We start from the raw sequence: 25,847 nt of genomic DNA on the forward strand, positions 1-25,847 counted from the left end.
TGGGGATTATGTTTAGACTTTCTCGGAACTGCTTCAAATCAACTAGATATCTTTGTGCTGTAAATCTCCCAACAGCCAAACGCAAAAGCAGCAAACATCTCGCTGTATGTCCCACATCCAAAGTGCCAAGAGAGACCTTGCTCTCCCTGTCTTTGAGTACTGTTTTCACTGTCCCGGTTACCTCTTTGCTAACGTTCTCTTCAGAGCCGCAGTGAAACCAGGAACCACGTGGAGAAGGCACCCACACTGAAAGTGCCTGGAGGGAACATTGGGGCTTCTTCTCAGTGTCTCTGACATAGGGTTTCACTGTCCCGGGAAAGTCTCTGCTAACACCGTGCAGAGCGCTGTGCCCAATGTACAGAAACGTCTTGCGGTATCTCCTACAGGGAAAGTGCCAGGAGGGAATTGTGGAGCTTGTTCTCAGTGTCTCTGAGAATTGCTCTGATTATCTGTGTGACCTCTTTGCTAAGACTCTCCAGAGAGCCGTCCTCAAAACAAACACACATCTTGACATATCTCCCACATTGATCGCAGTGTCTCCAGAAACGGCATTCAAGGAGCCAGGACCTTTTCTCCCTACACTGTCCATTGAGTTGTCCTCAAAACCAATCTACATCCTGCTATATCTCCCACATGGGAAGTGCCAGGAGGGAGAAGTGGGGATTATGTTTAGACTTTCTCGGAACTGCTTCAAATCAACTAGATATCTTTGTGCTGTAAATCTCCCAACAGCCAAACGCAAAAGCAGCAAACATCTCGCTGTATGTCCCACATCCAAAGTGCCAAGAGAGAGCTTGCTCTCCCTGTCTTTGAGTACTGTTTTCACTGTCCCGGTTACCTCTTTGCTAACGTTCTCTTCAGAGCCGCAGTGAAACCAGGAACCACGTGGAGAAGGCACCCACCCTGGAAGTGCCTGGAGGGAACATTGGGGCTTCTTCTCAGTGTCTCTGACATAGGGTTTCACTGTCCCGGGAAAGTCTCTGCTAACACCGTGCAGAGCGCTGTGCCCAATGTACAGAAACGTCTTGCGGTATCTCCTACAGGGAAAGTGCCAGGAGGGAATTGTGGAGCTTGTTCTCAGTGTCTCTGAGAATTGCTCTGATTATCCCTGTGACCTCTTTGCTAAGACTCTCCAGAGAGACGTCCTCAAAACAAACACACATCTTGACATATCTCCCACATTGATCGCAGTGTCTCCAGAAACGGCATTCAAGGAGCCAGGACCTTTTCTCCCTACACTGTCCATTGAGTTGTCCTCAAAACCAATCTACATCCTGCTATATCTCCCACATGGAAAGTGCCAGGAGGGAGAAGTGGGGATTATGTTTAGACTTTCTCGGAACTGCTTCAAATCAACTAGATACCTTTGTGCTGTAAATCTCCCAACAGCCAAACGCAAAAGCAGCAAACATCTCGCTGTATGTCCTACATCCAAAGTGCCAAGAGAGAGCTTGCTCTCCCTGTCTTTGAGTACTGTTTTCACTGTCCCGGTTACCTCTTTGCTAACGTTCTCTTCAGAGCCGCAGTGAAACCAGGAACCACGTGGAGAAGGCACCCACACTGAAAGTGCCTGGAGGGAACATTGGGGCTTCTTCTCAGTGTCTCTGACATAGGGTTTCACTGTCCCGGGAAAGTCTCTGCTAACACCCTGCAGAGCGCTGTGCCCAATGTACAGAAACGTCTTGCGGTATCTCCTACAGGGAAAGTGCCAGGAGGGAATTGTGGAGCTTGTTCTCAGTGTCTCTGAGAATTGCTCTGATTATCCCTGTGACCTCTTTGCTAAGACTCTCCAGAGAGCCGTCCTCAAAACAAACACACATCTTGACATATCTCCCACATTGATCGCAGTGTCTCCAGAAACGGCATTCAAGGAGCCAGGACCTTTTCTCCCTACACTGTCCATTGAGTTGTCCTCAAAACCAATATACATCCTGCTATATCTCCCACATGGAAAGTGCCAGGAGGGAGAAGTGGGGATTATGTTTAGACTTTCTCGGAACTGCTTCAAATCAACTAGATACCTTTGTGCTGTAAATCTCCCAACAGCCAAACGCAAAAGCAGCAAACATCTCGCTGTATGTCCTACATCCAAAGTGCCAAGAGAGAGCTTGCTCTCCCTGTCTTTGAGTACTGTTTTCACTGTCCCGGTTACCTCTTTGCTAACGTTCTCTTCAGAGCCGCAGTGAAACCAGGAACCACGTGGAGAAGGCACCCACACTGAAAGTGCCTGGAGGGAACATTGGGGCTTCTTCTCAGTGTCTCTGACATAGGGTTTCACTGTCCCGGGAAAGTCTCTGCTAACACCCTGCAGAGCGCTGTGCCCAATGTACAGAAACGTCTTGCGGTATCTCCTACAGGGAAAGTGCCAGGAGGGAATTGTGGAGCTTGTTCTCAGTGTCTCTGAGAATTGCTCTGATTATCCCTGTGACCTCTTTGCTAAGACTCTCCAGAGAGCCGTCCTCAAAACAAACACACATCTTGACATATCTCCCACATTGATCGCAGTGTCTCCAGAAACGGCATTCAAGGAGCCAGGACCTTTTCTCCCTACACTGTCCATTGAGTTGTCCTCAAAACCAATATACATCCTGCTATATCTCCCACATGGAAAGTGCCAGGAGGGAGAAGTGGGGATTATGTTTAGACTTTCTCGGAACTGCTTCAAATCAACTAGATATCTTTGTGCTGTAAATCTCCCAACAGCCAAACGCAAAAGCAGCAAACATCTCGCTGTATGTCCCACATCCAAAGTGCCAAGAGAGAGCTTGCTCTCCCTGTCTTTGAGTACTGTTTTCACTGTCCCGGTTACCTCTTTGCTAACGTTCTCTTCAGAGCCGCAGTGAAACCAGGAACCACGTGGAGAAGGCACCCACACTGAAAGTGCCTGGAGGGAACATTGGGGCTTCTTCTCAGTGTCTCTGACATAGGGTTTCACTGTCCCGGGAAAGTCTCTGCTAACACCGTGCAGAGCGCTGTGCCCAATGTACAGAAACGTCTTGCGGTATCTCCTACAGGGAAAGTGCCAGGAGGGAATTGTGGAGCTTGTTCTCAGTGTCTCTGAGAATTGCTCTGATTATCTGTGTGACCTCTTTGCTAAGACTCTCCAGAGAGACGTCCTCAAAACAAACACACATCTTGACATATCTCCCACATTGATCGCAGTGTCTCCAGAAACGGCATTCAAGGAGCCAGGACCTTTTCTCCCTACACTGTCCATTGAGTTGTCCTCAAAACCAATCTACATCCTGCTATATCTCCCACATGGAAAGTGCCAGGAGGGAGAAGTGGGGATTATGTTTAGACTTTCTCGGAACTGCTTCAAATCAACTAGATATCTTTGTGCTGTAAATCTCCCAACAGCCAAACGCAAAAGCAGCAAACATCTCGCTGTATGTCCCACATCCAAAGTGCCAAGAGAGACCTTGCTCTCCCTGTCTTTGAGTACTGTTTTCACTGTCCCGGTTACCTCTTTGCTAACGTTCTCTTCAGAGCCGCAGTGAAACCAGGAACCACGTGGAGAAGGCACCCACCCTGGAAGTGCCTGGAGGGAACATTGGGGCTTCTTCTCAGTGTCTCTGACATAGGGTTTCACTGTCCCGGGAAAGTCTCTGCTAACACCGTGCAGAGCGCTGTGCCCAATGTACAGAAACGTCTTGCGGTATCTCCTACAGGGAAAGTGCCAGGAGGGAATTGTGGAGCTTGTTCTCAGTGTCTCTGAGAATTGCTCTGATTATCCCTGTGACCTCTTTGCTAAGACTCTCCAGAGAGACGTCCTCAAAACAAACACACATCTTGACATATCTCCCACATTGATCGCAGTGTCTCCAGAAACGGCATTCAAGGAGCCAGGACCTTTTCTCCCTACACTGTCCATTGAGTTGTCCTCAAAACCAATCTACATCCTGCTATATCTCCCACATGGAAAGTGCCAGGAGGGAGAAGTGGGGATTATGTTTAGACTTTCTCGGAACTGCTTCAAATCAACTAGATACCTTTGTGCTGTAAATCTCCCAACAGCCAAACGCAAAAGCAGCAAACATCTCGCTGTATGTCCTACATCCAAAGTGCCAAGAGAGAGCTTGCTCTCCCTGTCTTTGAGTACTGTTTTCACTGTCCCGGTTACCTCTTTGCTAACGTTCTCTTCAGAGCCGCAGTGAAACCAGGAACCACGTGGAGAAGGCACCCACACTGAAAGTGCCTGGAGGGAACATTGGGGCTTCTTCTCAGTGTCTCTGACATAGGGTTTCACTGTCCCGGGAAAGTCTCTGCTAACACCGTGCAGAGCGCTGTGCCCAATGTACAGAAACGTCTTGCGGTATCTCCTACAGGGAAAGTGCCAGGAGGGAATTGTGGAGCTTGTTCTCAGTGTCTCTGAGAATTGCTCTGATTATCCCTGTGACCTCTTTGCTAAGACTCTCCAGAGAGCCGTCCTCAAAACAAACACACATCTTGACATATCTCCCACATTGATCGCAGTGTCTCCAGAAACGGCATTCAAGGAGCCAGGACCTTTTCTCCCTACACTGTCCATTGAGTTGTCCTCAAAACCAATATACATCCTGCTATATCTCCCACATGGAAAGTGCCAGGAGGGAGAAGTGGGGATTATGTTTAGACTTTCTCGGAACTGCTTCAAATCAACTAGATACCTTTGTGCTGTAAATCTCCCAACAGCCAAACGCAAAAGCAGCAAACATCTCGCTGTATGTCCTACATCCAAAGTGCCAAGAGAGAGCTTGCTCTCCCTGTCTTTGAGTACTGTTTTCACTGTCCCGGTTACCTCTTTGCTAACGTTCTCTTCAGAGCCGCAGTGAAACCAGGAACCACGTGGAGAAGGCACCCACACTGAAAGTGCCTGGAGGGAACATTGGGGCTTCTTCTCAGTGTCTCTGACATAGGGTTTCACTGTCCCGGGAAAGTCTCTGCTAACACCCTGCAGAGCGCTGTGCCCAATGTACAGAAACGTCTTGCGGTATCTCCTACAGGGAAAGTGCCAGGAGGGAATTGTGGAGCTTGTTCTCAGTGTCTCTGAGAATTGCTCTGATTATCCCTGTGACCTCTTTGCTAAGACTCTCCAGAGAGCCGTCCTCAAAACAAACACACATCTTGACATATCTCCCACATTGATCGCAGTGTCTCCAGAAACGGCATTCAAGGAGCCAGGACCTTTTCTCCCTACACTGTCCATTGAGTTGTCCTCAAAACCAATATACATCCTGCTATATCTCCCACATGGAAAGTGCCAGGAGGGAGAAGTGGGGATTATGTTTAGACTTTCTCGGAACTGCTTCAAATCAACTAGATATCTTTGTGCTGTAAATCTCCCAACAGCCAAACGCAAAAGCAGCAAACATCTCGCTGTATGTCCCACATCCAAAGTGCCAAGAGAGAGCTTGCTCTCCCTGTCTTTGAGTACTGTTTTCACTGTCCCGGTTACCTCTTTGCTAACATTCTCTTCAGAGCCGCAGTGAAACCAGGAACCACGTGGAGAAGGCACCCACACTGAAAGTGCCTGGAGGGAACATTGGGGCTTCTTCTCAGTGTCTCTGACATAGGGTTTCACTGTCCCGGGAAAGTCTCTGCTAACACCGTGCAGAGCGCTGTGCCCAATGTACAGAAACGTCTTGCGGTATCTCCTACAGGGAAAGTGCCAGGAGGGAATTGTGGAGCTTGTTCTCAGTGTCTCTGAGAATTGCTCTGATTATCTGTGTGACCTCTTTGCTAAGACTCTCCAGAGAGACGTCCTCAAAACAAACACACATCTTGACATATCTCCCACATTGATCGCAGTGTCTCCAGAAACGGCATTCAAGGAGCCAGGACCTTTTCTCCCTACACTGTCCATTGAGTTGTCCTCAAAACCAATCTACATCCTGCTATATCTCCCACATGGAAAGTGCCAGGAGGGAGAAGTGGGGATTATGTTTAGACTTTCTCGGAACTGCTTCAAATCAACTAGATATCTTTGTGCTGTAAATCTCCCAACAGCCAAACGCAAAAGCAGCAAACATCTCGCTGTATGTCCCACATCCAAAGTGCCAAGAGAGACCTTGCTCTCCCTGTCTTTGAGTACTGTTTTCACTGTCCCGGTTACCTCTTTGCTAACGTTCTCTTCAGAGCCGCAGTGAAACCAGGAACCACGTGGAGAAGGCACCCACACTGAAAGTGCCTGGAGGGAACATTGGGGCTTCTTCTCAGTGTCTCTGACATAGGGTTTCACTGTCCCGGGAAAGTCTCTGCTAACACCGTGCAGAGCGCTGTGCCCAATGTACAGAAACGTCTTGCGGTATCTCCTACAGGGAAAGTGCCAGGAGGGAATTGTGGAGCTTGTTCTCAGTGTCTCTGAGAATTGCTCTGATTATCTGTGTGACCTCTTTGCTAAGACTCTCCAGAGAGCCGTCCTCAAAACAAACACACATCTTGACATATCTCCCACATTGATCGCAGTGTCTCCAGAAACGGCATTCAAGGAGCCAGGACCTTTTCTCCCTACACTGTCCATTGAGTTGTCCTCAAAACCAATCTACATCCTGCTATATCTCCCACATGGAAAGTGCCAGGAGGGAGAAGTGGGGATTATGTTTAGACTTTCTCGGAACTGCTTCAAATCAACTAGATATCTTTGTGCTGTAAATCTCCCAACAGCCAAACGCAAAAGCAGCAAACATCTCGCTGTATGTCCCACATCCAAAGTGCCAAGAGAGACCTTGCTCTCCCTGTCTTTGAGTACTGTTTTCACTGTCCCGGTTACCTCTTTGCTAACGTTCTCTTCAGAGCCGCAGTGAAACCAGGAACCACGTGGAGAAGGCACCCACACTGAAAGTGCCTGGAGGGAACATTGGGGCTTCTTCTCAGTGTCTCTGACATAGGGTTTCACTGTCCCGGGAAAGTCTCTGCTAACACCCTGCAGAGCGCTGTGCCCAATGTACAGAAACGTCTTGCGGTATCTCCTACAGGGAAAGTGCCAGGAGGGAATTGTCGAGCTTGTTCTCAGTGTCTCTGAGAATTGCTCTGATTATCCCTGTGACCTCTTTGCTAAGACTCTCCAGAGAGCCGTCCTCAAAACAAACACACATCTTGACATATCTCCCACATTGATCGCAGTGTCTCCAGAAACGGCATTCAAGGAGCCAGGACCTTTTCTCCCTACACTGTCCATTGAGTTGTCCTCAAAACCAATCTACATCCTGCTATATCTCCCACATGGAAAGTGCCAGGAGGGAGAAGTGGGGATTATGTTTAGACTTTCTCGGAACTGCTTCAAATCAACTAGATATCTTTGTGCTGTAAATCTCCCAACAGCCAAACGCAAAAGCAGCAAACATCTCGCTGTATGTCCCACATCCAAAGTGCCAAGAGAGAGCTTGCTCTCCCTGTCTTTGAGTACTGTTTTCACTGTCCCGGTTACCTCTTTGCTAACGTTCTCTTCAGAGCCGCAGTGAAACCAGGAACCACGTGGAGAAGGCACCCACACTGAAAGTGCCTGGAGGGAACATTGGGGCTTCTTCTCAGTGTCTCTGACATAGGGTTTCACTGTCCCGGGAAAGTCTCTGCTAACACCGTGCAGAGCGCTGTGCCCAATGTACAGAAACGTCTTGCGGTATCTCCTACAGGGAAAGTGCCAGGAGGGAATTGTGGAGCTTGTTCTCAGTGTCTCTGAGAATTGCTCTGATTATCCCTGTGACCTCTTTGCTAAAACTCTCCAGAGAGCCGTCCTCAAAACAAACACACATCTTGACATATCTCCCACATTGATCGCAGTGTCTCCAGAAACGGCATTCAAGGAGCCAGGACCTTTTCTCCCTACACTGTCCATTGAGTTGTCCTCAAAACCAATATACATCCTGCTATATCTCCCACATGGAAAGTGCCAGGAGGGAGAAGTGGGGATTATGTTTAGACTTTCTCGGAACTGCTTCAAATCAACTAGATATCTTTGTGCTGTAAATCTCCCAACAGCCAAACGCAAAAGCAGCAAACATCTCGCTGTATGTCCCACATCCAAAGTGCCAAGAGAGAGCTTGCTCTCCCTGTCTTTGAGTACTGTTTTCACTGTCCCGGTTACCTCTTTGCTAACATTCTCTTCAGAGCCGCAGTGAAACCAGGAACCACGTGGAGAAGGCACCCACACTGAAAGTGCCTGGAGGGAACATTGGGGCTTCTTCTCAGTGTCTCTGACATAGGGTTTCACTGTCCCGGGAAAGTCTCTGCTAACACCGTGCAGAGCGCTGTGCCCAATGTACAGAAACGTCTTGCGGTATCTCCTACAGGGAAAGTGGCAGGAGGGAATTGTGGAGCTTGTTCTCAGTGTCTCTGAGAATTGCTCTGATTATCCCTGTGACCTCTTTGCTAAGACTCTCCAGAGAGCCGTCCTCAAAACAAACACACATCTTGACATATCTCCCACATTGATCGCAGTGTCTCCAGAAACGGCATTCAAGGAGCCAGGACCTTTTCTCCCTACACTGTCCATTGAGTTGTCCTCAAAACCAATATACATCCTGCTATATCTCCCACATGGAAAGTGCCAGGAGGGAGAAGTGGGGATTATGTTTAGACTTTCTCGGAACTGCTTCAAATCAACTAGATATCTTTGTGCTGTAAATCTCCCAACAGCCAAACGCAAAAGCAGCAAACATCTCGCTGTATGTCCCACATCCAAAGTGCCAAGAGAGAGCTTGCTCTCCCTGTCTTTGAGTACTGTTTTCACTGTCCCGGTTACCTCTTTGCTAACATTCTCTTCAGAGCCGCAGTGAAACCAGGAACCACGTGGAGAAGGCACCCACACTGAAAGTGCCTGGAGGGAACATTGGGGCTTCTTCTCAGTGTCTCTGACATAGGGTTTCACTGTCCCGGGAAAGTCTCTGCTAACACCCTGCAGAGCGCTGTGCCCAATGTACAGAAACGTCTTGCGGTATCTCCTACAGGGAAAGTGCCAGGAGGGAATTGTGGAGCTTGTTCTCAGTGTCTCTGAGAATTGCTCTGATTATCCCTGTGACCTCTTTGCTAAGACTCTCCAGAGAGCCGTCCTCAAAACAAACACACATCTTGACATATCTCCCACATTGATCGCAGTGTCTCCAGAATCGGCATTCAAGGAGCCAGGACCTTTTCTCCCTACACTGTCCATTGAGTTGTCCTCAAAACCAATATACATCCTGCTATATCTCCCACATGGAAAGTGCCAGGAGGGAGAAGTGGGGATTATGTTTAGACTTTCTCGGAACTGCTTCAAATCAACTAGATATCTTTGTGCTGTAAATCTCCCAACAGCCAAACGCAAAAGCAGCAAACATCTCGCTGTATGTCCCACATCCAAAGTGCCAAGAGAGACCTTGCTCTCCCTGTCTTTGAGTACTGTTTTCACTGTCCCGGTTACCTCTTGGCTAACATTCTCTTCAGAGCTGCAGTGAAACCAGGAACCACGTGGAGAAGGCACCCACCCTGAAAGTGCCTGGAGGGAACATTGGGGCTTCTTCTCAGTGTCTCTGACATAGGGTTTCACTGTCCCGGGAAAGTCTCTGCTAACACCGTGCAGAGCGCTGTGCCCAATATACAGAAACGTCTTGCGGTATCTCCTACAGGGAAAGTGCCAGGAGGGAATTGTCGAGCTTGTTCTCAGTGTCTCTGAGAATTGCTCTGATTATCCCTGTGACCTCTTTGCTAAGACTCTCCAGAGAGACGTCCTCAAAACAAACACACATCTTGACATATCTCCCACATTGATCGCAGTGTCTCCAGAAACGGCATTCAAGGAGCCAGGACCTTTTCTCCCTACACTGTCCATTGAGTTGTCCTCAAAACCAATCTACATCCTGCTATATCTCCCACATGGAAAGTGCCAGGAGGGAGAAGTGGGGATTATGTTTAGACTTTCTCGGAACTGCTTCAAATCAACTAGATATCTTTGTGCTGTAAATCTCCCAACAGCCAAACGCAAAAGCAGCAAACATCTCGCTGTATGTCCCACATCCAAAGTGCCAAGAGAGAGCTTGCTCTCCCTGTCTTTGAGTACTGTTTTCACTGTCCCGGTTACCTCTTTGCTAACGTTCTCTTCAGAGCCGCAGTGAAACCAGGAACCACGTGGAGAAGGCACCCACACTGAAAGTGCCTGGAGGGAACATTGGGGCTTCTTCTCAGTGTCTCTGACATAGGGTTTCACTGTCCCGGGAAAGTCTCTGCTAACACCGTGCAGAGCGCTGTGCCCAATGTACAGAAACGTCTTGCGGTATCTCCTACAGGGAAAGTGCCAGGAGGGAATTGTGGAGCTTGTTCTCAGTGTCTCTGAGAATTGCTCTGATTATCCCTGTGACCTCTTTGCTAAGACTCTCCAGAGAGCCGTCCTCAAAACAAACACACATCTTGACATATCTCCCACATTGATCGCAGTGTCTCCAGAAACGGCATTCAAGGAGCCAGGACCTTTTCTCCCTACACTGTCCATTGAGTTGTCCTCAAAACCAATATACATCCTGCTATATCTCCCACATGGAAAGTGCCAGGAGGGAGAAGTGGGGATTATGTTTAGACTTTCTCGGAACTGCTTCAAATCAACTAGATATCTTTGTGCTGTAAATCTCCCAACAGCCAAACGCAAAAGCAGCAAACATCTCGCTGTATGTCCCACATCCAAAGTGCCAAGAGAGAGCTTGCTCTCCCTGTCTTTGAGTACTGTTTTCACTGTCCCGGTTACCTCTTTGCTAACGTTCTCTTCAGAGCCGCAGTGAAACCAGGAACCACGTGGAGAAGGCACCCACACTGAAAGTGCCTGGAGGGAACATTGGGGCTTCTTCTCAGTGTCTCTGACATAGGGTTTCACTGTCCCGGGAAAGTCTCTGCTAACACCCTGCAGAGCGCTGTGCCCAATGTACAGAAACGTCTTGCGGTATCTCCTACAGGGAAAGTGGCAGGAGGGAATTGTGGAGCTTGTTCTCAGTGTCTCTGAGAATTGCTCTGATTATCCCTGTGACCTCTTTGCTAAGACTCTCCAGAGAGCCGTCCTCAAAACAAACACACATCTTGACATATCTCCCACATTGATCGCAGTGTCTCCAGAAACGGCATTCAAGGAGCCAGGACCTTTTCTCCCTACACTGTCCATTGAGTTGTCCTCAAAACCAATATACATCCTGCTATATCTCCCACATGGGAAGTGCCAGGAGGGAGAAGTGGGGATTATGTTTAGACTTTCTCGGAACTGCTTCAAATCAACTAGATATCTTTGTGCTGTAAATCTCCCAACAGCCAAACGCAAAAGCAGCAAACATCTCGCTGTATGTCCCACATCCAAAGTGCCAAGAGAGAGCTTGCTCTCCCTGTCTTTGAGTACTGTTTTCACTGTCCCGGTTACCTCTTTGCTAACATTCTCTTCAGAGCCGCAGTGAAACCAGGAACCACGTGGAGAAGGCACCCACACTGAAAGTGCCTGGAGGGAACATTGGGGCTTCTTCTCAGTGTCTCTGACATAGGGTTTCACTGTCCCGGGAAAGTCTCTGCTAACACCGTGCAGAGCGCTGTGCCCAATGTACAGAAACGTCTTGCGGTATCTCCTACAGGGAAAGTGCCAGGAGGGAATTGTGGAGCTTGTTCTCAGTGTCTCTGAGAATTGCTCTGATTATCTGTGTGACCTCTTTGCTAAGACTCTCCAGAGAGACGTCCTCAAAACAAACACACATCTTGACATATCTCCCACATTGATCGCAGTGTCTCCAGAAACGGCATTCAAGGAGCCAGGACCTTTTCTCCCTACACTGTCCATTGAGTTGTCCTCAAAACCAATCTACATCCTGCTATATCTCCCACATGGAAAGTGCCAGGAGGGAGAAGTGGGGATTATGTTTAGACTTTCTCGGAACTGCTTCAAATCAACTAGATATCTTTGTGCTGTAAATCTCCCAACAGCCAAACGCAAAAGCAGCAAACATCTCGCTGTATGTCCCACATCCAAAGTGCCAAGAGAGACCTTGCTCTCCCTGTCTTTGAGTACTGTTTTCACTGTCCCGGTTACCTCTTTGCTAACGTTCTCTTCAGAGCCGCAGTGAAACCAGGAACCACGTGGAGAAGGCACCCACACTGAAAGTGCCTGGAGGGAACATTGGGGCTTCTTCTCAGTGTCTCTGACATAGGGTTTCACTGTCCCGGGAAAGTCTCTGCTAACACCGTGCAGAGCGCTGTGCCCAATGTACAGAAACGTCTTGCGGTATCTCCTACAGGGAAAGTGCCAGGAGGGAATTGTGGAGCTTGTTCTCAGTGTCTCTGAGAATTGCTCTGATTATCCCTGTGACCTCTTTGCTAAGACTCTCCAGAGAGACGTCCTCAAAACAAACACACATCTTGACATATCTCCCACATTGATCGCAGTGTCTCCAGAAACGGCATTCAAGGAGCCAGGACCTTTTCTCCCTACACTGTCCATTGAGTTGTCCTCAAAACCAATCTACATCCTGCTATATCTCCCACATGGAAAGTGCCAGGAGGGAGAAGTGGGGATTATGTTTAGACTTTCTCGGAACTGCTTCAAATCAACTAGATATCTTTGTGCTGTAAATCTCCCAACAGCCAAACGCAAAAGCAGCAAACATCTCGCTGTATGTCCCACATCCAAAGTGCCAAGAGAGAGCTTGCTCTCCCTGTCTTTGAGTACTGTTTTCACTGTCCCGGTTACCTCTTTGCTAACGTTCTCTTCAGAGCCGCAGTGAAACCAGGAACCACGTGGAGAAGCCACCCACACTGAAAGTGCCTGGAGGGAACATTGGGGCTTCTTCTCAGTGTCTCTGACATAGGGTTTCACTGTCCCGGGAAAGTCTCTGCTAACACCGTGCAGAGCGCTGTGCCCAATGTACAGAAACGTCTTGCGGTATCTCCTACAGGGAAAGTGCCAGGAGGGAATTGTGGAGCTTGTTCTCAGTGTCTCTGAGAATTGCTCTGATTATCCCTGTGACCTCTTTGCTAAGACTCTCCAGAGAGCCGTCCTCAAAACAAACACACATCTTGACATATCTCCCACATTGATCGCAGTGTCTCCAGAAACGGCATTCAAGGAGCCAGGACCTTTTCTCCCTACACTGTCCATTGAGTTGTCCTCAAAACCAATATACATCCTGCTATATCTCCCACATGGAAAGTGCCAGGAGGGAGAAGTGGGGATTATGTTTAGACTTTCTCGGAACTGCTTCAAATCAACTAGATATCTTTGTGCTGTAAATCTCCCAACAGCCAAACGCAAAAGCAGCAAACATCTCGCTGTATGTCCCACATCCAAAGTGCCAAGAGAGAGCTTGCTCTCCCTGTCTTTGAGTACTGTTTTCACTGTCCCGGTTACCTCTTTGCTAACGTTCTCTTCAGAGCCGCAGTGAAACCAGGAACCACGTGGAGAAGCCACCCACACTGAAAGTGCCTGGAGGGAACATTGGGGCTTCTTCTCAGTGTCTCTGACATAGGGTTTCACTGTCCCGGGAAAGTCTCTGCTAACACCGTGCAGAGCGCTGTGCCCAATGTACAGAAACGTCTTGCGGTATCTCCTACAGGGAAAGTGCCAGGAGGGAATTGTGGAGCTTGTTCTCAGTGTCTCTGAGAATTGCTCTGATTATCCCTGTGACCTCTTTGCTAAGACTCTCCAGAGAGCCGTCCTCAAAACAAACACACATCTTGACATATCTCCCACATTGATCGCAGTGTCTCCAGAAACGGCATTCAAGGAGCCAGGACCTTTTCTCCCTACACTGTCCATTGAGTTGTCCTCAAAACCAATATACATCCTGCTATATCTCCCACATGGAAAGTGCCAGGAGGGAGAAGTGGGGATTATGTTTAGACTTTCTCGGAACTGCTTCAAATCAACTAGATATCTTTGTGCTGTAAATCTCCCAACAGCCAAACGCAAAAGCAGCAAACATCTCGCTGTATGTCCCACATCCAAAGTGCCAAGAGAGAGCTTGCTCTCCCTGTCTTTGAGTACTGTTTTCACTGTCCCGGTTACCTCTTTGCTAACGTTCTCTTCAGAGCCGCAGTGAAACCAGGAACCACGTGGAGAAGGCACCCACACTGAAAGTGCCTGGAGGGAACATTGGGGCTTCTTCTCAGTGTCTCTGACATAGGGTTTCACTGTCCCGGGAAAGTCTCTGCTAACACCGTGCAGAGCGCTGTGCCCAATGTACAGAAACGTCTTGCGGTATCTCCTACAGGGAAAGTGCCAGGAGGGAATTGTGGAGCTTGTTCTCAGTGTCTCTGAGAATTGCTCTGATTATCCCTGTGACCTCTTTGCTAAGACTCTCCAGAGAGCCGTCCTCAAAACAAACACACATCTTGACATATCTCCCACATTGATCGCAGTGTCTCCAGAAACGGCATTCAAGGAGCCAGGACCTTTTCTCCCTACACTGTCCATTGAGTTGTCCTCAAAACCAATATACATCCTGCTATATCTCCCACATGGAAAGTGCCAGGAGGGAGAAGTGGGGATTATGTTTAGACTTTCTCGGAACTGCTTCAAATCAACTAGATATCTTTGTGCTGTAAATCTCCCAACAGCCAAACGCAAAAGCAGCAAACATCTCGCTGTATGTCCCACATCCAAAGTGCCAAGAGAGACCTTGCTCTCCCTGTCTTTGAGTACTGTTTTCACTGTCCCGGTTACCTCTTGGCTAACGTTCTCTTCAGAGCCGCAGTGAAACCAGGAACCACGTGGAGAAGGCACCCACACTGAAAGTGCCTGGAGGGAACATTGGGGCTTCTTCTCAGTGTCTCTGACATAGGGTTTCACTGTCCCGGGAAAGTCTCTGCTAACACCGTGCAGAGCGCTGTGCCCAATGTACAGAAACGTCTTGCGGTATCTCCTACAGGGAAAGTGCCAGGAGGGAATTGTGGAGCTTGTTCTCAGTGTCTCTGAGAATTGCTCTGATTATCTGTGTGACCTCTTTGCTAAGACTCTCCAGAGAGCCGTCCTCAAAACAAACACACATCTTGACATATCTCCCACATTGATCGCAGTGTCTCCAGAAACGGCATTCAAGGAGCCAGGACCTTTTCTCCCTACACTGTCCATTGAGTTGTCCTCAAAACCAATCTACATCCTGCTATATCTCCCACATGGAAAGTGCCAGGAGGGAGAAGTGGGGATTATGTTTAGACTTTCTCGGAACTGCTTCAAATCAACTAGATATCTTTGTGCTGTAAATCTCCCAACAGCCAAACGCAGAAGCAGCAAACATCTCGCTGTATGTCCCACATCCAAAGTGCCAAGAGAGAGCTTGCTCTCCCTGTCTTTGAGTACTGTTTTCACTGTCCCGGTTACCTCTTTGCTAACGTTCTCTTCAGAGCCGCAGTGAAACCAGGAACCACGTGGAGAAGGCACCCACACTGAAAGTGCCTGGAGGGAACATTGGGGCTTCTTCTCAGTGTCTCTGACATAGGGTTTCACTGTCCCGGGAAAGTCTCTGCTAACACCGTGCAGAGCGCTGTGCCCAATGTACAGAAACGTCTTGCGGTATCTCCTACAGGGAAAGTGCCAGGAGGGAATTGTGGAGCTTGTTCTCAGTGTCTCTGAGAATTGCTCTGATTATCCCTGTGACCTCTTTGCTAAAACTCTCCAGAGAGCCGTCCTCAAAACAAACACACATCTTGACATATCTCCCACATTGATCGCAGTGTCTCCAGAAACGGCATTCAAGGAGCCAGGACCTTTTCTCCCTACACTGTCCATTGAGTTGTCCTCAAAACCAATATACATCCTGCTATATCTCCCACATGGGAAGTGCCAGGAGGGAGAAGTGGGGATTATGTTTAGACTTTCTCGGAACTGCTTCAAATCAACTAGATATCTTTGTGCTGTAAATCTCCCAACAGCCAAACGCAAAAGCAGCAAACATCTCGCTGTATGTCCCACATCCAAAGTGCCAAGTGAGAGCTTGCTCTCCCTGTCTTTGAGTACTGTTTTCACTGTCCCGGTTACCTCTTTGCTAACATTCTCTTCAGAGCCGCAGTGAAACCAGGAACCACGTGGAGAAGGCACCCACACTGAAAGTGCCTGGAGGGAACATTGGGGCTTCTTCTCAGTGTCTCTGACATAGGGTTTCACTGTCCCGGGAAAGTCTCTGCTAACACCGTGCAGAGCGCTGTGCCCAATGTACAGAAACGTCTTGCGGTATCTCCTACAGGGAAAGTGCCAGGAGGGAATTGTGGAGCTTGTTCTCAGTGTCTCTGAGAATTGCTCTGATTATCTGTGTGACCTCTTTGCTAAGACTCTCCAGAGAGCCGTCCTCAAAACAAACACACATCTTGACATATCTCCCACATTGATCGCAGTGTCTCCAGAAACGGCATTCAAGGAGCCAGGACCTTTTCTCCCTACACTGTCCATTGAGTTGTCCTCAAAACCAATATACATCCTGCTATATCTCCCACATGGAAAGTGCCAGGAGGGAGAAGTGGGGATTATGTTTAGACTTTCTCGGAACTGCTTCAAATCAACTAGATATCTTTGTGCTGTAAATCTCCCAACAGCCAAACGCAAAAGCAGCAAACATCTCGCTGTATGTCCCACATCCAAAGTGCCAAGAGAGAGCTTGTTCTCCCTGTCTTTGAGTACTGTTTTCACTGTCCCGGTTACCTCTTTGCTAACGTTCTCTTCAGAGCCGCAGTGAAACCAGGAACCACGTGGAGAAGGCACCCACACTGAAAGTGCCTGGAGGGAACATTGGGGCTTCTTCTCAGTGTCTCTGACATAGGGTTTCACTGTCCCGGGAAAGTCTCTGCTAACACCGTGCAGAGCGCTGTGCCCAATGTACAGAAACGTCTTGCGGTATCTCCTACAGGGAAAGTGCCAGGAGGGAATTGTGGAGCTTGTTCTCAGTGTCTCTGAGAATTGCTCTGATTATCCCTGTGACCTCTTTGCTAAGACTCTCCAGAGAGACGTCCTCAAAACAAACACACATCTTGACATATCTCCCACATTGATCGCAGTGTCTCCAGAAACGGCATTCAAGGAGCCAGGACCTTTTCTCCCTACGCTGTCCATTGAGTTGTCCTCAAAACCAATATACATCCTGCTATATCTCCCACATGGAAAGTGCCAGGAGGGAGAAGTGGGGATTATGTTTAGACTTTCTCGGAACTGCTTCAAATCAACTAGATATCTTTGTGCTGTAAATCTCCCAACAGCCAAACGCAAAAGCAGCAAACATCTCGCTGTATGTCCCACATCCAAAGTGCCAAGAGAGAGCTTGCTCTCCCTGTCTTTGAGTACTGTTTTCACTGTCCCGGTTACCTCTTTGCTAACGTTCTCTTCAGAGCCGCAGTGAAACCAGGAACCACGTGGAGAAGGCACCCACACTGAAAGTGCCTGGAGGGAACATTGGGGCTTCTTCTCAGTGTCTCTGACATAGGGTTTCACTGTCCCGGGAAAGTCTCTGCTAACACCCTGCAGAGCGCTGTGCCCAATGTACAGAAACGTCTTGCGGTATCTCCTACAGGGAAAGTGCCAGGAGGGAATTGTGGAGCTTGTTCTCAGTGTCTCTGAGAATTGCTCTGATTATCCCTGTGACCTCTTTGCTAAGACTCTCCAGAGAGCCGTCCTCAAAACAAACACACATCTTGACATATCTCCCACATTGATCGCAGTGTCTCCAGAATCGGCATTCAAGGAGCCAGGACCTTTTCTCCCTACACTGTCCATTGAGTTGTCCTCAAAACCAATATACATCCTGCTATATCTCCCACATGGAAAGTGCCAGGAGGGAGAAGTGGGGATTATGTTTAGACTTTCTCGGAACTGCTTCAAATCAACTAGATATCTTTGTGCTGTAAATCTCCCAACAGCCAAACGCAAAAGCAGCAAACATCTCGCTGTATGTCCCACATCCAAAGTGCCAAGAGAGAGCTTGCTCTCCCTGTCTTTGAGTACTGTTTTCACTGTCCCGGTTACCTCTTGGCTAACATTCTCTTCAGAGCTGCAGTGAAACCAGGAACCACGTGGAGAAGGCACCCACCCTGAAAGTGCCTGGAGGGAACATTGGGGCTTCTTCTCAGTGTCTCTGACATAGGGTTTCACTGTCCCGGGAAAGTCTCTGCTAACACCGTGCAGAGCGCTGTGCCCAATATACAGAAACGTCTTGCGGTATCTCCTACAGGGAAAGTGCCAGGAGGGAATTGTCGAGCTTGTTCTCAGTGTCTCTGAGAATTGCTCTGATTATCTGTGTGACCTCTTTGCTAAGACTCTCCAGAGAGCCGTCCTCAAAACAAACACACATCTTGACATATCTCCCACATTGATCGCAGTGTCTCCAGAAACGGCATTCAAGGAGCCAGGACCTTTTCTCCCTACACTGTCCATTGAGTTGTCCTCAAAACCAATCTACATCCTGCTATATCTCCCACATGGAAAGTGCCAGGAGGGAGAAGTGGGGATTATGTTTAGACTTTCTCGGAACTGCTTCAAATCAACTAGATATCTTTGTGCTGTAAATCTCCCAACAGCCAAACGCAAAAGCAGCAAACATCTCGCTGTATGTCCCACATCCAAAGTGCCAAGAGAGAGCTTGCTCTCCCTGTCTTTGAGTACTGTTTTCACTGTCCCGGTTACCTCTTTGCTAACGTTCTCTTCAGAGCCGCAGTGAAACCAGGAACCACGTGGAGAAGGCACCCACACTGAAAGTGCCTGGAGGGAACATTGGGGCTTCTTCTCAGTGTCTCTGACATAGGGTTTCACTGTCCCGGGAAAGTCTCTGCTAACACCGTGCAGAGCGCTGTGCCCAATGTACAGAAACGTCTTGCGGTATCTCCTACAGGGAAAGTGCCAGGAGGGAATTGTGGAGCTTGTTCTCAGTGTCTCTGAGAATTGCTCTGATTATCCCTGTGACCTCTTTGCTAAGACTCTCCAGAGAGCCGTCCTCAAAACAAACACACATCTTGACATATCTCCCACATTGATCGCAGTGTCTCCAGAAACGGCATTCAAGGAGCCAGGACCTTTTCTCCCTACACTGTCCATTGAGTTGTCCTCAAAACCAATATACATCCTGCTATATCTCCCACATGGAAAGTGCCAGGAGGGAGAAGTGGGGATTATGTTTAGACTTTCTCGGAACTGCTTCAAATCAACTAGATATCTTTGTGCTGTAAATCTCCCAACAGCCAAACGCAAAAGCAGCAAACATCTCGCTGTATGTCCCACATCCAAAGTGCCAAGAGAGAGCTTGCTCTCCCTGTCTTTGAGTACTGTTTTCACTGTCCCGGTTACCTCTTTGCTAACGTTCTCTTCAGAGCCGCAGTGAAACCAGGAACCACGTGGAGAAGGCACCCACACTGAAAGTGCCTGGAGGGAACATTGGGGCTTCTTCTCAGTGTCTCTGACATAGGGTTTCACTGTCCCGGGAAAGTCTCTGCTAACACCCTGCAGAGCGCTGTGCCCAATGTACAGAAACGTCTTGCGGTATCTCCTACAGGGAAAGTGGCAGGAGGGAATTGTGGAGCTTGTTCTCAGTGTCTCTGAGAATTGCTCTGATTATCCCTGTGACCTCTTTGCTAAGACTCTCCAGAGAGCCGTCCTCAAAACAAACACACATCTTGACATATCTCCCACATTGATCGCAGTGTCTCCAGAAACGGCATTCAAGGAGCCAGGACCTTTTCTCCCTACACTGTCCATTGAGTTGTCCTCAAAACCAATATACATCCTGCTATATCTCCCACATGGGAAGTGCCAGGAGGGAGAAGTGGGGATTATGTTTAGACTTTCTCGGAACTGCTTCAAATCAACTAGATATCTTTGTGCTGTAAATCTCCCAACAGCCAAACGCAAAAGCAGCAAACATCTCGCTGTATGTCCCACATCCAAAGTGCCAAGAGAGAGCTTGCTCTCCCTGTCTTTGAGTACTGTTTTCACTGTCCCGGTTACCTCTTTGCTAACATTCTCTTCAGAGCCGCAGTGAAACCAGGAACCACGTGGAGAAGGCACCCACACTGAAAGTGCCTGGAGGGAACATTGGGGCTTCTTCTCAGTGTCTCTGACATAGGGTTTCACTGTCCCGGGAAAGTCTCTGCTAACACCGTGCAGAGCGCTGTGCCCAATGTACAGAAACGTCTTGCGGTATCTCCTACAGGGAAAGTGCCAGGAGGGAATTGTGGAGCTTGTTCTCAGTGTCTCTGAGAATTGCTCTGATTATCTGTGTGACCTCTTTGCTAAGACTCTCCAGAGAGACGTCCTCAAAACAAACACACATCTTGACATATCTCCCACATTGATCGCAGTGTCTCCAGAAACGGCATTCAAGGAGCCAGGACCTTTTCTCCCTACACTGTCCATTGAGTTGTCCTCAAAACCAATCTACATCCTGCTATATCTCCCACATGGAAAGTGCCAGGAGGGAGAAGTGGGGATTATGTTTAGACTTTCTCGGAACTGCTTCAAATCAACTAGATATCTTTGTGCTGTAAATCTCCCAACAGCCAAACGCAAAAGCAGCAAACATCTCGCTGTATGTCCCACATCCAAAGTGCCAAGAGAGAGCTTGTTCTCCCTGTCTTTGAGTACTGTTTTCACTGTCCCGGTTACCTCTTTGCTAACGTTCTCTTCAGAGCCGCAGTGAAACCAGGAACCACGTGGAGAAGGCACCCACACTGAAAGTGCCTGGAGGGAACATTGGGGCTTCTTCTCAGTGTCTCTGACATAGGGTTTCACTGTCCCGGGAAAGTCTCTGCTAACACCGTGCAGAGCGCTGTGCCCAATGTACAGAAACGTCTTGCGGTATCTCCTACAGGGAAAGTGCCAGGAGGGAATTGTGGAGCTTGTTCTCAGTGTCTCTGAGAATTGCTCTGATTATCCCTGTGACCTCTTTGCTAAGACTCTCCAGAGAGACGTCCTCAAAACAAACACACATCTTGACATATCTCCCACATTGATCGCAGTGTCTCCAGAAACGGCATTCAAGGAGCCAGGACCTTTTCTCCCTACGCTGTCCATTGAGTTGTCCTCAAAACCAATATACATCCTGCTATATCTCCCACATGGAAAGTGCCAGGAGGGAGAAGTGGGGATTATGTTTAGACTTTCTCGGAACTGCTTCAAATCAACTAGATATCTTTGTGCTGTAAATCTCCCAACAGCCAAACGCAAAAGCAGCAAACATCTCGCTGTATGTCCCACATCCAAAGTGCCAAGAGAGAGCTTGCTCTCCCTGTCTTTGAGTACTGTTTTCACTGTCCCGGTTACCTCTTTGCTAACGTTCTCTTCAGAGCCGCAGTGAAACCAGGAACCACGTGGAGAAGGCACCCACACTGAAAGTGCCTGGAGGGAACATTGGGGCTTCTTCTCAGTGTCTCTGACATAGGGTTTCACTGTCCCGGGAAAGTCTCTGCTAACACCCTGCAGAGCGCTGTGCCCAATGTACAGAAACGTCTTGCGGTATCTCCTACAGGGAAAGTGCCAGGAGGGAATTGTGGAGCTTGTTCTCAGTGTCTCTGAGAATTGCTCTGATTATCCCTGTGACCTCTTTGCTAAGACTCTCCAGAGAGCCGTCCTCAAAACAAACACACATCTTGACATATCTCCCACATTGATCGCAGTGTCTCCAGAATCGGCATTCAAGGAGCCAGGACCTTTTCTCCCTACACTGTCCATTGAGTTGTCCTCAAAACCAATATACATCCTGCTATATCTCCCACATGGAAAGTGCCAGGAGGGAGAAGTGGGGATTATGTTTAGACTTTCTCGGAACTGCTTCAAATCAACTAGATATCTTTGTGCTGTAAATCTCCCAACAGCCAAACGCAAAAGCAGCAAACATCTCGCTGTATGTCCCACATCCAAAGTGCCAAGAGAGAGCTTGCTCTCCCTGTCTTTGAGTACTGTTTTCACTGTCCCGGTTACCTCTTGGCTAACATTCTCTTCAGAGCTGCAGTGAAACCAGGAACCACGTGGAGAAGGCACCCACCCTGAAAGTGCCTGGAGGGAACATTGGGGCTTCTTCTCAGTGTCTCTGACATAGGGTTTCACTGTCCCGGGAAAGTCTCTGCTAACACCGTGCAGAGCGCTGTGCCCAATATACAGAAACGTCTTGCGGTATCTCCTACAGGGAAAGTGCCAGGAGGGAATTGTCGAGCTTGTTCTCAGTGTCTCTGAGAATTGCTCTGATTATCTGTGTGACCTCTTTGCTAAGACTCTCCAGAGAGCCGTCCTCAAAACAAACACACATCTTGACATATCTCCCACATTGATCGCAGTGTCTCCAGAAACGGCATTCAAGGAGCCAGGACCTTTTCTCCCTACACTGTCCATTGAGTTGTCCTCAAAACCAATCTACATCCTGCTATATCTCCCACATGGAAAGTGCCAGGAGGGAGAAGTGGGGATTATGTTTAGACTTTCTCGGAACTGCTTCAAATCAACTAGATATCTTTGTGCTGTAAATCTCCCAACAGCCAAACGCAAAAGCAGCAAACATCTCGCTGTATGTCCCACATCCAAAGTGCCAAGAGAGAGCTTGCTCTCCCTGTCTTTGAGTACTGTTTTCACTGTCCCGGTTACCTCTTTGCTAACGTTCTCTTCAGAGCCGCAGTGAAACCAGGAACCACGTGGAGAAGGCACCCACACTGAAAGTGCCTGGAGGGAACATTGGGGCTTCTTCTCAGTGTCTCTGACATAGGGTTTCACTGTCCCGGGAAAGTCTCTGCTAACACCGTGCAGAGCGCTGTGCCCAATGTACAGAAACGTCTTGCGGTATCTCCTACAGGGAAAGTGCCAGGAGGGAATTGTGGAGCTTGTTCTCAGTGTCTCTGAGAATTGCTCTGATTATCCCTGTGACCTCTTTGCTAAGACTCTCCAGAGAGCCGTCCTCAAAACAAACACACATCTTGACATATCTCCCACATTGATCGCAGTGTCTCCAGAAACGGCATTCAAGGAGCCAGGACCTTTTCTCCCTACACTGTCCATTGAGTTGTCCTCAAAACCAATCTACATCCTGCTATATCTCCCACATGGAAAGTGCCAGGAGGGAGAAGTGGGGATTATGTTTAGACTTTCTCGGAACTGCTTCAAATCAACTAGATATCTTTGTGCTGTAAATCTCCCAACAGCCAAACGCAAAAGCAGCAAACATCTCGCTGTATGTCCCACATCCAAAGTGCCAAGAGAGAGCTTGCTCTCCCTGTCTTTGAGTACTGTTTTCACTGTCCCGGTTACCTCTTTGCTAACGTTCTCTTCAGAGCCGCAGTGAAACCAGGAACCACGTGGAGAAGGCACCCACACTGAAAGTGCCTGGAGGGAACATTGGGGCTTCTTCTCAGTGTCTCTGACATAGGGTTTCACTGTCCCGGGAAAGTCTCTGCTAACACCCTGCAGAGCGCTGTGCCCAATGTACAGAAACGTCTTGCGGTATCTCCTACAGGGAAAGTGGCAGGAGGGAATTGTGGAGCTTGTTCTCAGTGTCTCTGAGAATTGCTCTGATTATCCCTGTGACCTCTTTGCTAAGACTCTCCAGAGAGCCGTCCTCAAAACAAACACACATCTTGACATATCTCCCACATTGATCGCAGTGTCTCCAGAAACGGCATTCAAGGAGCCAGGACCTTTTCTCCCTACACTGTCCATTGAGTTGTCCTCAAAACCAATATACATCCTGCTATATCTCCCACATGGGAAGTGCCAGGAGGGAGAAGTGGGGATTATGTTTAGACTTTCTCGGAACTGCTTCAAATCAACTAGATATCTTTGTGCTGTAAATCTCCCAACAGCCAAACGCAAAAGCAGCAAACATCTCGCTGTATGTCCCACATCCAAAGTGCCAAGAGAGAGCTTGCTCTCCCTGTCTTTGAGTACTGTTTTCACTGTCCCGGTTACCTCTTTGCTAACATTCTCTTCAGAGCCGCAGTGAAACCAGGAACCACGTGGAGAAGGCACCCACACTGAAAGTGCCTGGAGGGAACATTGGGGCTTCTTCTCAGTGTCTCTGACATAGGGTTTCACTGTCCCGGGAAAGTCTCTGCTAACACCGTGCAGAGCGCTGTGCCCAATGTACAGAAACGTCTTGCGGTATCTCCTACAGGGAAAGTGCCAGGAGGGAATTGTGGAGCTTGTTCTCAGTGTCTCTGAGAATTGCTCTGATTATCTGTGTGACCTCTTTGCTAAGACTCTCCAGAGAGACGTCCTCAAAACAAACACACATCTTGACATATCTCCCACATTGATCGCAGTGTCTCCAGAAACGGCATTCAAGGAGCCAGGACCTTTTCTCCCTACACTGTCCATTGAGTTGTCCTCAAAACCAATCTACATCCTGCTATATCTCCCACATGGAAAGTGCCAGGAGGGAGAAGTGGGGATTATGTTTAGACTTTCTCGGAACTGCTTCAAATCAACTAGATATCTTTGTGCTGTAAATCTCCCAACAGCCAAACGCAAAAGCAGCAAACATCTCGCTGTATGTCCCACATCCAAAGTGCCAAGAGAGAGCTTGCTCTCCCTGTCTTTGAGTACTGTTTTCACTGTCCCGGTTACCTCTTTGCTAACGTTCTCTTCAGAGCCGCAGTGAAACCAGGAACCACGTGGAGAAGCCACCCACACTGAAAGTGCCTGGAGGGAACATTGGGGCTTCTTCTCAGTGTCTCTGACATAGGGTTTCACTGTCCCGGGAAAGTCTCTGCTAACACCCTGCAGAGCGCTGTGCCCAATGTACAGAAACGTCTTGCGGTATCTCCTACAGGGAAAGTGCCAGGAGGGAATTGTGGAGCTTGTTCTCAGTGTCTCTGAGAATTGCTCTGATTATCCCTGTGACCTCTTTGCTAAGACTCTCCAGAGAGCCGTCCTCAAAACAAACACACATCTTGACATATCTCCCACATTGATCGCAGTGTCTCCAGAAACGGCATTCAAGGAGCCAGGACCTTTTCTCCCTACACTGTCCATTGAGTTGTCCTCAAAACCAATATACATCCTGCTATATCTCCCACATGGAAAGTGCCAGGAGGGAGAAGTGGGGATTATGTTTAGACTTTCTCGGAACTGCTTCAAATCAACTAGATATCTTTGTGCTGTAAATCTCCCAACAGCCAAACGCAAAAGCAGCAAACATCTCGCTGTATGTCCCACATCCAAAGTGCCAAGAGAGAGCTTGCTCTCCCTGTCTTTGAGTACTGTTTTCACTGTCCCGGTTACCTCTTTGCTAACGTTCTCTTCAGAGCCGCAGTGAAACCAGGAACCACGTGGAGAAGCCACCCACACTGAAAGTGCCTGGAGGGAACATTGGGGCTTCTTCTCAGTGTCTCTGACATAGGGTTTCACTGTCCCGGGAAAGTCTCTGCTAACACCGTGCAGAGCGCTGTGCCCAATGTACAGAAACGTCTTGCGGTATCTCCTACAGGGAAAGTGCCAGGAGGGAATTGTGGAGCTTGTTCTCAGTGTCTCTGAGAATTGCTCTGATTATCCCTGTGACCTCTTTGCTAAGACTCTCCAGAGAGCCGTCCTCAAAACAAACACACATCTTGACATATCTCCCACATTGATCGCAGTGTCTCCAGAAACGGCATTCAAGGAGCCAGGACCTTTTCTCCCTACACTGTCCATTGAGTTGTCCTCAAAACCAATATACATCCTGCTATATCTCCCACATGGAAAGTGCCAGGAGGGAGAAGTGGGGATTATGTTTAGACTTTCTCGGAACTGCTTCAAATCAACTAGATATCTTTGTGCTGTAAATCTCCCAACAGCCAAACGCAAAAGCAGCAAACATCTCGCTGTATGTCCCACATCCAAAGTGCCAAGAGAGAGCTTGCTCTCCCTGTCTTTGAGTACTGTTTTCACTGTCCCGGTTACCTCTTTGCTAACGTTCTCTTCAGAGCCGCAGTGAAACCAGGAA

Source organism: Larus michahellis, unplaced genomic scaffold, assembly GCF_964199755.1.
Source record: "Larus michahellis unplaced genomic scaffold, bLarMic1.1 SCAFFOLD_57, whole genome shotgun sequence".
In the NCBI taxonomy this organism is placed as follows: domain Eukaryota; kingdom Metazoa; phylum Chordata; class Aves; order Charadriiformes; family Laridae; genus Larus; species Larus michahellis.